The sequence below is a fragment of the Elephas maximus genome, chromosome 15 (genome assembly GCF_024166365.1).
Source record: "Elephas maximus indicus isolate mEleMax1 chromosome 15, mEleMax1 primary haplotype, whole genome shotgun sequence".
Taxonomy (NCBI): domain Eukaryota; kingdom Metazoa; phylum Chordata; class Mammalia; order Proboscidea; family Elephantidae; genus Elephas; species Elephas maximus.
Genome location: NC_064833.1, coordinates 48,730,644 through 48,743,085, shown reverse-complemented (window position 1 = coordinate 48,743,085; position 12,442 = coordinate 48,730,644).

Genomic DNA, 12,442 nt, shown 5'->3' with positions numbered 1-12,442 from the left:
CACCAGAGCCGTCAGTATGGAGTACACCTCACCATAAAGGAAACAAAAGTCCTCACAACTGGACCAATAAGCAACATCATGATAAATGCAGAAGAAACTGAAGTGGTGAAGGATTTCATTTTACTTGGATCCACAATCAACACCCATGGAAGCAGCAGTCAAGAAATCAAACAACACATTGCGTTGGGCAAATGTGCTGCAAAAGACCTCTTTAAAGTGTTGAAAAGCAAAGATGTCACTTTGAGGACTAAGGTATGCCTGACCCAAGCCATGGTGTTTTCAATCGCCTCATATGCACATGAAAGCTTAACGAGGAATAAGGAAGACGGAAGAAGAATTGATGCCTTTGAATTGTGGTGTTGGTGAAGAATACTGAATATACCATGAACTGCCAAAAGAACAAACAAATCTGTCTTGGAAGAAGTACAGCCAGAATGCTCCTTAGAAGCAAGGATGGCAAGACTATGCCTCACATACTTTGGACATGTTATCAGGAGAGTTCAGTCCCTGGAGAAGGGCATCATGCTTGGTAAAGTAGAGCATCAGCGAAAAAAAGGAAGACCCTCAATGAGATGGACTGACACAGTGGCTGTAACAATGGGCTCAAGCATAACAGGGATTGTGAGCATAGCGCAGGACCAGGCAGTGTCTCATTCTGTTGTACTTAGGGTCACTATGAGTCAGAATTGACTCGACGGCACCTAACGACAACAACAACTAAAACACACAGTATTTTGGGCAAGTAAGCATTCAGTTAACATTTATTGAATTAATTTTTAAACACTTGTCACAAATTCAAATCAAAGAAAATCCCTTTCTGCATATCAGCCATTTTTGTTTGGTTTGTTTTACTTGTTTAATGCAAGAACAAGAACCATCCCCATTTTGTTTAATTTATGTGCTGAACTGATTAATCCAAGATCTACCATGCTCCAGTTCCCCATATCTAATAAACAGCTTTATTTATAAACTTGGGGACATAGTGCTTGCCCAACCTTTGTGCAGAAGTGTCCATTGAATGCACGTGGATGAAAAGCTGACTCAAGATGGTCCACAGTTTGGCAAGTAATCTACAAGGTGACTCAGTGTAAAGCACTTTTCTCAGTATCTTTGATGATTTTTACGTGACCAATCAGATGAGCTGTTTCCTACTCAGTCCTAGAAAATGGAACAATTGACCAATCAGCTATGGAAGGAGACGGCACCAAGTATCCAGGAAGATCAGTGATCAAGGTACTTTGAACCCAGATACCACTCTGGCCACAAATAACACGCTCTTATAATTTCCTGGGCTTTCAATAATAGCTTTTCAATTGCAGTTCTCATCACATTTATCCTTAAAATCTGTCGTCATTTCTTTACAGGGGCTTACATGAGTATCATATTTGTCTCCGAATATCATGATAAATGAAGAGAAATTGAAGTTGTCAATGATTTCATTCAATTAGGGTCAACAACCAATGTCCATGGAAGAACAAGAAATCAAATGACATTTGCATTGAGCAAATTTGCAAAAGAGCTCTTTAAAGTTTTAAAAAGCAAAAACGTCATTTTGATGGCCAAGGTGTACCTGACCCAAGCCATCATCTTTCCCATCATCTCCTCTACATGTAAAAGCTGGACAATGAAAACGGGATACAGAAGGAGAATTGATGCATTCAACCTGTGGTGTTGGTGGAGAATATTGAATATACTTGAACATACCATTGTCTGCCAGAAGAATGAAAAAATCAGTCTTAAAAGAATTCATTCTGAATGTTCCCTAGAAGTAAGAATGGAGAGCCCTTGGCTTGCTAACTTTGGACATATCATCAGGAAAGAGGAATGGTTAGAAAAGGATATCATGGTTGGTAAAGTGGAGGGTCAATGAAAATTAGGGAAACCCTCATGAGATGGATTGACACAATTGCCACAAGAGTGGACTCACACATACCTAAGACCATGAAGACGGCTTAGGACCCGGCAAGGTTTCCTACTGTTACACGTAAGGTCACCATGAGTCAGAGATGACTCAAGGCAAATAACGACAATAACATAGCAGTCTCAGATCCTAGAAACCAAAAGAATATAACTAATCCAACTTTTTGACACAGCTTTCACCACGACTATTATACATCCCAGTCCTTAGCTACATTGTCACAGCCGCAGTAGGAAAACGCCTGGAAGGAATCTCTGTGGCAAACCTGGTGTCACCTTGACTGAGATGCCTTCCTTGCCCTCTGTCTGATTGCACCATTCTGTATGCATGTATGCCCCGCAAGTCAATCTCTGCTCCGCATCCCATCGTCCCAGCATGAGCATGCTTATGTAACGAAAAGCATCGCACTGCCTTTATGCTATTTTAAAAATCATGCTGTCACAACGAAGGAACAAACGCACGCGGGCAGAACCTATGCATGGCATATACCCTGTACAAGCAGAATTATGTGAGAACATAATGTTCTCATCTCTCACCAGGAAATGCCTATGCTCCAAGAAACTTCTGAGTCCCACAGAAGTTTGGGGAACTCACTCTGCAGGGTTTGCATTGTTTTCACCTCCCAGGACGTCCTTGTTTTACTTGGCTAATTTCTTGAGTTCCACTGCATCCCCTGTGGAGCAGAGAGCTGAATCTTGTGTTTGGCAAAGCAAGGAAGGATAAACACACACACACTGAGTCCGTATTGACTAAATGCTACCTGGACTATTAAGGGAGACAGTGAGTGTATAGATGCATTACTTATATGCCAGGCAACATCAACTACATTTCACTTTAGAGCGTTGATCAGAGTTTTATAAGACTACGCTTAGGAAATTTTTTTTTTTTTTTTAACAGAGAATGTAGGTAGGATGGAGTGTGGGTTATTAGTATTTCAAGCCAAAGACTGGTAGTAGAAAGCACCAATGTGGCCGTGTGTCCTAAAATAAACCCTGTTCCCTAAAATAGGCAGAGGTTTTCTTCATCACCAAGGATAACTGGTAGACCAAGATAGCAAACATTGAGCCCCAAACTTCCTTAAACAAACAAACAACAACAACAAAAAAAGTTACCATCAAGTCAATTTCAATGCATGGTGACCTCTTGTGTGCAGAGTAGAACCGAACTCCATACATTTTTCAAGGTTATGATCTTTTAGAAGCACTCTATAGGATTTTCAAGGTTATGACCTGAGGTGCCTCTGGATGGGATCAAACTCACAACCTTTCAGTTACTAATCAAGCACTTACCCTTTTGCACCACCCCAGTACTCCTCAGGTCTCCTTAAAAAAAATTCCTTGCCTAGTGGTAATACATTTTTTGCAATATGACAGAGAAAAGCCCATTCAAATTAAGCCTGTTCAAGTCTCATGGTAAGAGGGAGCGTCTTTGTTGGCAAAGTGCCATTGTGTTCACTTGCCTTCTTTTTGCAAAATAGCACTAGGCCAAAGGAATAGAGACACACCAACTCTTATTCCTCCCCCCGTTTGCAGACTTTGGGGAACTGGCTTTGATCTGCATGCTATTACTGTATGCCAAAGCAGTATCCGTCTCATGCAAGTCTGCTAATTCAAATGGCACAAACAGCAACACTAACCAAGGCTGAGTCAGTGGTTTTCAGTTCTTTCTGGCCTTTGGGAATTCAAGGGAAGCCACCAGGACTGCCTGGGGCCTCTCTCTGTTAGCATTTCCTTCGGGGAGCAGGTCAGTGAGCAATATGACTGTGGCTATGGTCAATTGGGGTAGAAGTGGTGGACATACAAGCAGGCCCAACATCTCCCAGTCCCACCAATGTACAAAGAACCAAAAAGCTCTTCAGTCCTGGAATTCAATATCATTTTCCAAATGAGTTATGATTCCATAAAAAATATTTGGAATGGTGAGAGATCATTTTGAAATTCAAGGTTGAGTGAATTCACCATATGACTCAATAATCCCACTCTTAGTTACCTACCCAAGAGAAGTGAAAACATATGTCCATATAAAGACATGTACAGGAATGTTCATAGCTACATTATTCATACAGGCCAAAAAGTAGAAATGTCCAAATGTTTATCAATTGTTATATCATAAAAATGCAGTATATCTATGTAATGGATATAATGGAATATTAGTTATCCATAAAAAGGAATGAAATACTGATATATGCTATAATATGGATAAATATTATGCCAAGTGAAAGAAGCTATAGGCACAAAACACTGCATATTGTGTGACTCTATTTATACGAAATGTCCAGGACAGGTAAATATATAGAGACATAAAGTAGATTAGTGGTTGCTTAGGGCTGAAGGTGGGAGCAAATGGACACATGAGCTCTTTTGAAGATGATGGAAATGTTCTAAAATGGAACTGGGGCCACGGTTGCACAACTCTGTAAATTTACTAAAAATCACTGGACTTTGTAGTTAAAATGGGAAACTTTTATGGTCTATAAATGATACTCAAAAAAAACAGTTAAAAAAAAAATCCTAAGGTTGGCTCTTTGGCGTAGACAAGACAGGAGAAGGGGAATAAGGACATGGTACTGGACGTCTTTCTCCAATGTTCATAGCAGTCACCTGAGCCCCTTCTTTCCATCTGTGCATTTTTATCTCGATCATCCCACATGAGTGGACAGCATGCTCTGGTCTGGCTAAATTACCTTCTCTTGGGTCTATTTCTTTACCTACCAAATATTAACAAAAGTTCAGGTAGAAAGAGTTGGGAAGGAGAAATGATCATCTTGACATTCTCAATTTTTGAAAAATTGTCACCTTGAAAAAGCAGACAAAACATTAACATGGTATGATGAACTTGCTCTTTTTATGTCATTTTATATTTTCTCTTTAACAAATATTTCTCTGTAAGAGATACCCGAGAAAAGCATAATATATGCATAGGAGACCACTGCATGTATGACTGTTATTGGTATCAGGACGATTATAATTCAGTAGAGAGTGGGAGTCCACTGCAGAGAAAATTCTTCCTGTTGCCTCCAGGGGCATCTGACCCACAGCAGCCACGATGTGCAGCTGACTAGCACATGTTTACAGATTGGTGAACATCAGAAACATTCGTTTTATTAGGTAGTTGCATAATAGCCTTTTATTTTTGATTATTTATGCATTAGCAGTAAGCAATGGAGATGTGCTATGTAGGAAAGTTATTATTTGCTAATTTGCTGCTTTTAAAATACATGGCACACCATCTATTATGTATCATGCATTACAATTACAACAACAGTTTAATTAATCACCAGCACCCTGTTTTGTACCAGTCTATAGCAGAATTCTGGGTAATGGTGTTGTTTACCATTTAGCAAGTAGCAACATTTCACTCTGTTTCACTACATTAAACTGCTCAAATAAAGCAAACGGATATTGAAAAGAGTTGGCCATCTGCCTTTATTTTCTTCTACTTTTGTTAAAAAAAAAAAAAAAAAATCTCTCAAAAGGGAAAGAACACAGCCATGAAACTGATAGTGACAAAAAGCACTCCTTTTTTTTTTTCTTAAAGTCAGGTCAGAATCTCATCTAAATGCAGTCCCAATGAATAGTTTAAAAAATAAAAAAGAAGGCCGCTTTGTGGATTTGGAGTGGGTCTCAAGACCAGCCATGGAGCCTAATGATTATTTAACGGTGCAGCACTCCAGGCTGGCTTCTGTGAGCCTACTTTCCCCCCTTTAAGAGTTTGATGAATAGGTCTTGTGACAGCCATTTAGGAGTAAACAAGAATTCATCAGTCTGCATAAGAAGAAGCCAGTTTATAGATTAAGTTTCCTGAGGTAATTCATGAGGTCAGTCCCATTTAGACAGAGACTATTAGGGCCCGGCGCTTGAGAGTGGCCATCCAGGGGAGTCACTCCAAATGGACCCCGCTCACTTACACAAAGCCCCCTTTCAGAGAAAAGCCTGCCATTTTTATGACCCTGCTGCTAGGACGCACATCAACTTGTCACTGTGCAGATCTGCTAGGGCAAGACCTCATCACTCTATTAAAGAGCTCTGTGACCCTATTGATTTGAAGTATTTAAAGCAGGGGTGAAGTTCAAAGCAATTTCTTTTCTATACTATTACTCAGTCTCCCTGTGTCTTGGCTCTAAAACATCTGCTGTCAGTTCCTTTCTGTTGTCTGACTCTGGAATCTGTCACCGGAGAACAGAGTAGTTTTATTTAAAATAAATTGGATTCCTTTTCAGTTTTCAGCATTTCGCATTGTGATCAATGGTATATGCTCCTTCATCTGCCAGGAGACTTAACTGCAAGTGTATCCTTTATGTCTCTTTAGGGTAAGACTGAAGCAGCATTAGGCTCTGAGGTTTTATAATAGAATCAAGTCTTAGAAGCAGGTAGCAGCCACGGGCTCCTCTAATTGGCCAATCAACAAAAATAACAACCTTTCATTAAAAAAAAATTACAGCAAGGAAGAAAGAGGAGGAAAAAAAAAAAAGCTTCTCCAACTGTGGCTCCAGGATCCAAATGTTCACAGTATCTTTTTTACTTTTATTTGCTTCAAGAAATGAAAACAGAGTAAACAACTCAGTTATTTTTAAATGTCAGCAGGTAAGGCAAAACCGGGAGCCAGTTTTGAAAGGTGTTTTGCAAAACAATGCGGGCTGCCATACTTGTTCTGTGAAAGCAGCAGGAACCACAGGACATTTTGAATAGTTAATAATACATTAGGCATTGTGCAGGCATTACCGAAGTGATAGTAGGGAACTGCTAGTCTTTTAACTGGCTTGATCGGGAGGCTGGCCTGCCTCTTTGAATGACTGTGCTAAGCCAACGGCGCTATCAGGAAATTTGTCTGAAATACCAAACCTAGTTAAGACATTAGATATATATTTTTTTAATTCAAGTATGTGATTTTTCGAATGACTATTTACTATTTTTAAACCATGGGCAAAGTTAAAAGTACAAAGTTCAGGATTGGTGTACAGTTTGGCGTTGCTAACAACAAATCAAAACAAGCCATTGACCCTCCTGGTACTTTACATATAAACCAGTTGCCTTCAAGATAATTCCAACTCCTGGTGACCCCATGTGTGTCAGAGTAGAACTGTGCTCCATGGAGTTTTCTTTCAATGGCTGGTTGTTCCGAAGTAGATCATTAGATCTTTCTTCGGGGGCACCTCTGGGTGGAATTGAACCTCCAATCTTCAGTTAGCAGTAGAGCTTGCTGTTTGTACCACCCAGGGACTCCATATAGACTAGTATTCAATGACAATTGAAATGCAAACACTTATGCTTCTCCTGAGATTATCTTTTAAAAGCACCTTCTATTATCCCATAGTCCTCATGGTGGAAAGTATTTCTGTAACAGGAAACATTCTCTCAAATTCACCTATCTTCCCTTTTCAGATGAATCCCAGTTCCTTAGGCCTATCCCTGATAGCTCTCTGGAGCTTTGGTCAGGCTTCCAAACCTGTGGGATGTCTACCTTCACCTCAAATGCAGCCTGTTAACATTGAAGCCATAGGTAACATCCCTCTCCAACCTGCTCTTCAAACTCACTGTTCTCTTCTATCAATGGTGTTTAATGTTTCCCAGTCACATAATTCCTTCCCACCATATCTTATCAGTTGCCTAAGAAACAAAAAACCAAACCAAAACAATAAGCCAGTTGCCTTTGAGTTGCTTACGAATCATGGGGACCCCACACATGTCAGAGTAAAATTGTTTTCAGTAGGGTTTTCAATGACTGGTTTTTTGGAAGTAAAACACCAGGCCTTTCTTCTGAGGTGCCTGTGGGTGAACTCAAACCTCCAACCTTTTGGTTAGTAAGCAGCCACACATGTGAACTGCTTGTACCACCCGGGAACTCCATCAGTTGCCTAGTCCTATAGAATACATCACTGGAATGTCTCTTAGCCCCATGCTTTCTCCAGAGCTTTACGATCTAAGTAGTTTCCAACCAGATCTTCAGTGCCTTTCACCAACAATGGTTTCCAAATTGGGTTGTCTGGCTTTAGCTTACTTTCACTCCAATCTGTCTTGCAGATTAATCCGCTGACACCAAGCTCTTGTTAAGCCACTGCACTGTAAAAACTTTTCATTGTTTCCCAGAGCCTAGGGAACGAAATCCAGCTCCTTCAGCCTGGCATTCAGGGCCCTTCCTCTTCTGGCTCCTGATTCTTCTCTCCTTTGTCCTATGTTCTGGTCTAACAAAGCCATTCACCATCCTGGTCTTTATGTCTTTTCCCTCCACATGCTCTCCCTAAAGGAGCCCATCCACTCCCAAGGCTTCAGATGTCATCTCTAAGCAAAGGAGTTCTAGCTCCAGCTTCATTTTCTGTCATGAGCTCTAGGTTTGCAAGTCTGTCTATTGGAATTTCTTCTTGGATATGTCCAGACAATTCAAATTCAACATAGCTTGACATTATCTCATCATTTACTGTCTCAGACTGTTGCTTCTCAGTAAATGGCAACATCATTCACCAAGTTGCTGCTTATGCCAGAAGTTGCTCTGTTCCTCGTTCTTGACAGCAAATTAATTTCTTCTACCATCTTCACATCTCCCATTTTCACCACCACTCCTCTGGTTCAGAAATCCCTGGGTGGTACAAATGGTGAACACACTTGTCTGCTAACCTAGAGGTTGGTGGCTTGAATCCGCCCAAAGGCACCTCAGAAGAAAGGCCTTCCTCAACCATTGAAAACCCTGTGGAGCACAATCCTACTCCAGTACACATGGGGTCACCATGAATTTGAATAATTTTTATTTTTCAACAGCAACTGGTATGGCGGTACTCTCGTACAAACATCTACTTCGTCCAGGCTCCACTCTGAAACATCCTTACCCAGGAGTAGGTTTAAGAATCATCTTACTCTCCCAGGGAGGACTGACAATGCTATGCTTTGAGACTTCACTGTTCATTGCACATACCTGCATCATTTCATACATCATGGGCTTGTATTTATTTGTAGGCACCACCTCATATAAACCAAAACCAAACCCGTTACCATCAAGTTGATTCCGACTCATAGCAATCCTCATATAAAAAAAAAAAAATAGAGGCACTGAAAAAATGATTGTTGAATGAATAAGTGAATAAGGAATCCTAGCAAGTGATCACAGAACCAAGTTTTCCCTTTTCTAGTTTAGGATGAAGCAGAATTAATTCCCCTTTCTCTCAGTAAATGAATAATAGCTTAAAAATGAAGATTAATAATGTTTACCACAAGATTTAGCCTATTTTCAATTTTAATGCAATTTACTGAGAATGATATTATGTTTAGGCCTAGTTGGAAAACAACTTACTTTTGTCCGAACTTTTCTTCTTTGCAAACGTTCTTATAAAAAGTCATATCTTATAGGTTATATTTACATAAGTATGACAATTTCATCATATATTCAATGGTATTTTTTTTAAAAAACAGTTGTGTCTCAGACGATGCAATATGTTGCAGGCTCTCAGGCTTTTTTTCTTTATTAGACTCTGAATGTATATCCTTTCCTGCTTTTTTGTTTTCATTTTTCTAGCACAGAAATTGTGCTACTATAGCTCTGAGGTCAATAGTAAGTACACCAGTTCAGGTACCCTCGACAATTTTCAATAAAGATGGCACAAAAGATTGGAAGAAGATATAGTTTCTGTTGAGGTCCTCTGAGGAAGTAAGTAATAAATGAAATTCAACACCATTTCTTATACTTTTAACTTGGAAGAAGAAAGAGGAAGGGAAAAAAAAACATGGTTGTCAGTAGAAACACAACAATATTACAACTTCTTATCACCTTGAGTGTGAAATGCTGAATATGTTGGAATTTATGGCACGTGTTCTCAGAGCACATTTCAAAAGGAATAGAATTTGATGGACCAACTGGGCTCCATTAAAAAAAAAAATGTGTCACACCCCACTGGAGCAGCAGCAGGAGTGGCTCCAAGGGGTACAGGCAGAAAAATCCATGTTAATTAGACGTTTTTTTTTTTTTTTTTTTTTTTTAGGGGACTTACAGAAACCGACACCAAGATTCCCATGATGGACAGCCACTTGGCCCAGTCACCCAGGCAGAGAGGTCCACACACAGCAGTGTCAGATACTTAGTGTTTGCATGCAATAATATGTCTAATCTATAATGGATGGGGTTGTTTTTTGTACTAGTTAATGGACTTCAATTGATGTTGCATGAAGTCAGGTATTCAGTGTATTTTTTCCTGGCCCAGGCACTGTTCAGTAAGGTACTCTGGTTTCTCCCAGAGAAATTTAGATTAATGATTTAGAGCTCTGAGTGGTCACAGAGGAAAAATTCAAGTGAAAGTATGGATATGTCTTATCGATTCTACGTTATTTTCTGCCTACGTACATATAATAAAACATTGACACTGATCAAAGAATGGAATCTTTGTGCTCTCAAAAAATTACAGAACACTTAATGAATTAGTTGGTTACACTTGGAGAAAGTTATATTCCTTGGTCAAATCTCCCATGTATCTTATTTTATAGTCAGTCACTGCATATGCTGATCTTTCTCTGAAGTCCTTTATATTTTTACGAAGAAAGTCATATCCAAGGCACTCACTTTGCGCAATTGCATATGGCTTTTAATTCTAAATATTGAATGCCTCTTCTATAATCAGAAAAGATGATGGTTACAAAATTTCACAAAACCGTAAATAAAAATATTTTTCTATTTCTGAGAATAAGTGATTTAAATACTTATAAATTTAACCAAAAAAATTTCCTTGAAATTGAAATTTCCTTGAAATAAAAAAAAAAAAATCATGCATTGCCTTTTTTACTAGCACAATTCAGTCATCTCAGAATAGATTTTTGATTTAAAAAATTGAATATAGGGAATCAATAAGGAAGAACAATAAAGACATTACAAAGCATCATTCCATTATATTTTAATTCATAATGGCATTGTTTGCTTAACTATCTACCTTGATTATAAACTAGTTATGGGACAATCAAAAGAGTTTTATTCCCATCAGGCAGAGTAGAAAAACTCAAGTACCTAACAACATGTAATTCACAATATCTCAAATTCAAACAAAAATAACCAGGCATGCAAAAAAGCAAAACAAGCAAAAAGACTCATTATGAAGAAGAAAAAAAAAAAATGGAAGTATATTGTAAAATTCTCATGGTATATGTGAAGTAGTATATTATTACTGGAAGATACATTGTGATAAGTTAAAGATATATGTTGTAAAAACTTAAGCAACCATTAAGAAAACAAGAGAAGAGGTATAGTGCTATGAATCGTGTCCCCCAAAATATGTATTAGAATCCTAACCCCTTTACGTGTGGAAGTAATCCTATTTGGAAATAAGGTTTTCTTTGTTATGTTAATGAGAGCATATCAGTGCAGAGTGTGTCTTAAACACTTCTGAGTTGTAGGGAGCAGCACAGACACAGAGGCAAGTGAACACATATGGGGGAAGACAGACTCTATCTGATGACAGCACCAGCAGATGTATCTATAAGCCCAGGAACTCCAAAGATCGCTGGCTACTCAGAAGACAATAGACAAAGAAAGTACCTCTTCCTAGAGCTACATGCTGAATTAAGACTTCTAGCCGCCTAAACTATGAGAAAATACATTTTTGTTCTTTCAAGCCACCCACTTATGGTATTTCTGTTATAGCAGCACTAGGTAACACCCATGGAAGCAGCAGTCAAGAAATCAAACGATGGATTTGCATTGGGCAAATCTGCTCCAAAAGACCTCTTTTATGTGTTAAAAAGCGAGGATGTCACTTTGAGGATAAGGTGTGCCTGACCCAAGTCATGGTATTTTCAGTCACCTTATATGCATGCGAAAGCTGGACCATGAATAGGGAAGACTGAAGAATTGATGCCTTTGAATTATGGTGTTGGTGAAGAGCATTGAATATACCATAGACTTCCAGAAGAATGAACAAACCTGTCTTGGAAGGAGTACAGCCAGAATGCTCCTTCAAAGCAAGGATGTCTAGACTTCATTTCATATACTATGGGCATGTTATCAGGAGGGACCAGTCCTTGGAGAAGGGCGTCATGCTTGGTAAAGTAGAAGGTCAGTGAAAAAGAGGAAAATCCTCAATGAGATAGATTGTAACAGTGGTTGCAACAATGGACTCAAACATAGCAACGATTGTGAGAATGGCTTCATTCTGTTTACGAAGGGTGGCTATGATTCGGAACTGATTTGATGGCAACTAACAACAACAACAGGTAGCAGACATGTGGCCAGTAAGCCAATGAAAGAAATAAAATGGAATGTTTATGAATATATACTTAAATCCAAAGAAAGTAGAAGAAGAGGAAAAGAGGGACAAGGAGCAGATAGGACAAATAGAAAACAAATAGCAAAATACCATATTTAAGCTTGACCATATTAATGATTATATTAAATGTAAGTAGTCTGTACACACAAGGAGTCAGATTAAATTAAAAAAAAAAAGAAGAAGAAGATGACTCAGCTATATGTTGTCTACAAGAAATCCTCTTTCAATACAAAGGCACAGATTAAAATCGACAAGGTGGGGAAATATATGAAAACATCTCAAAAGAAACT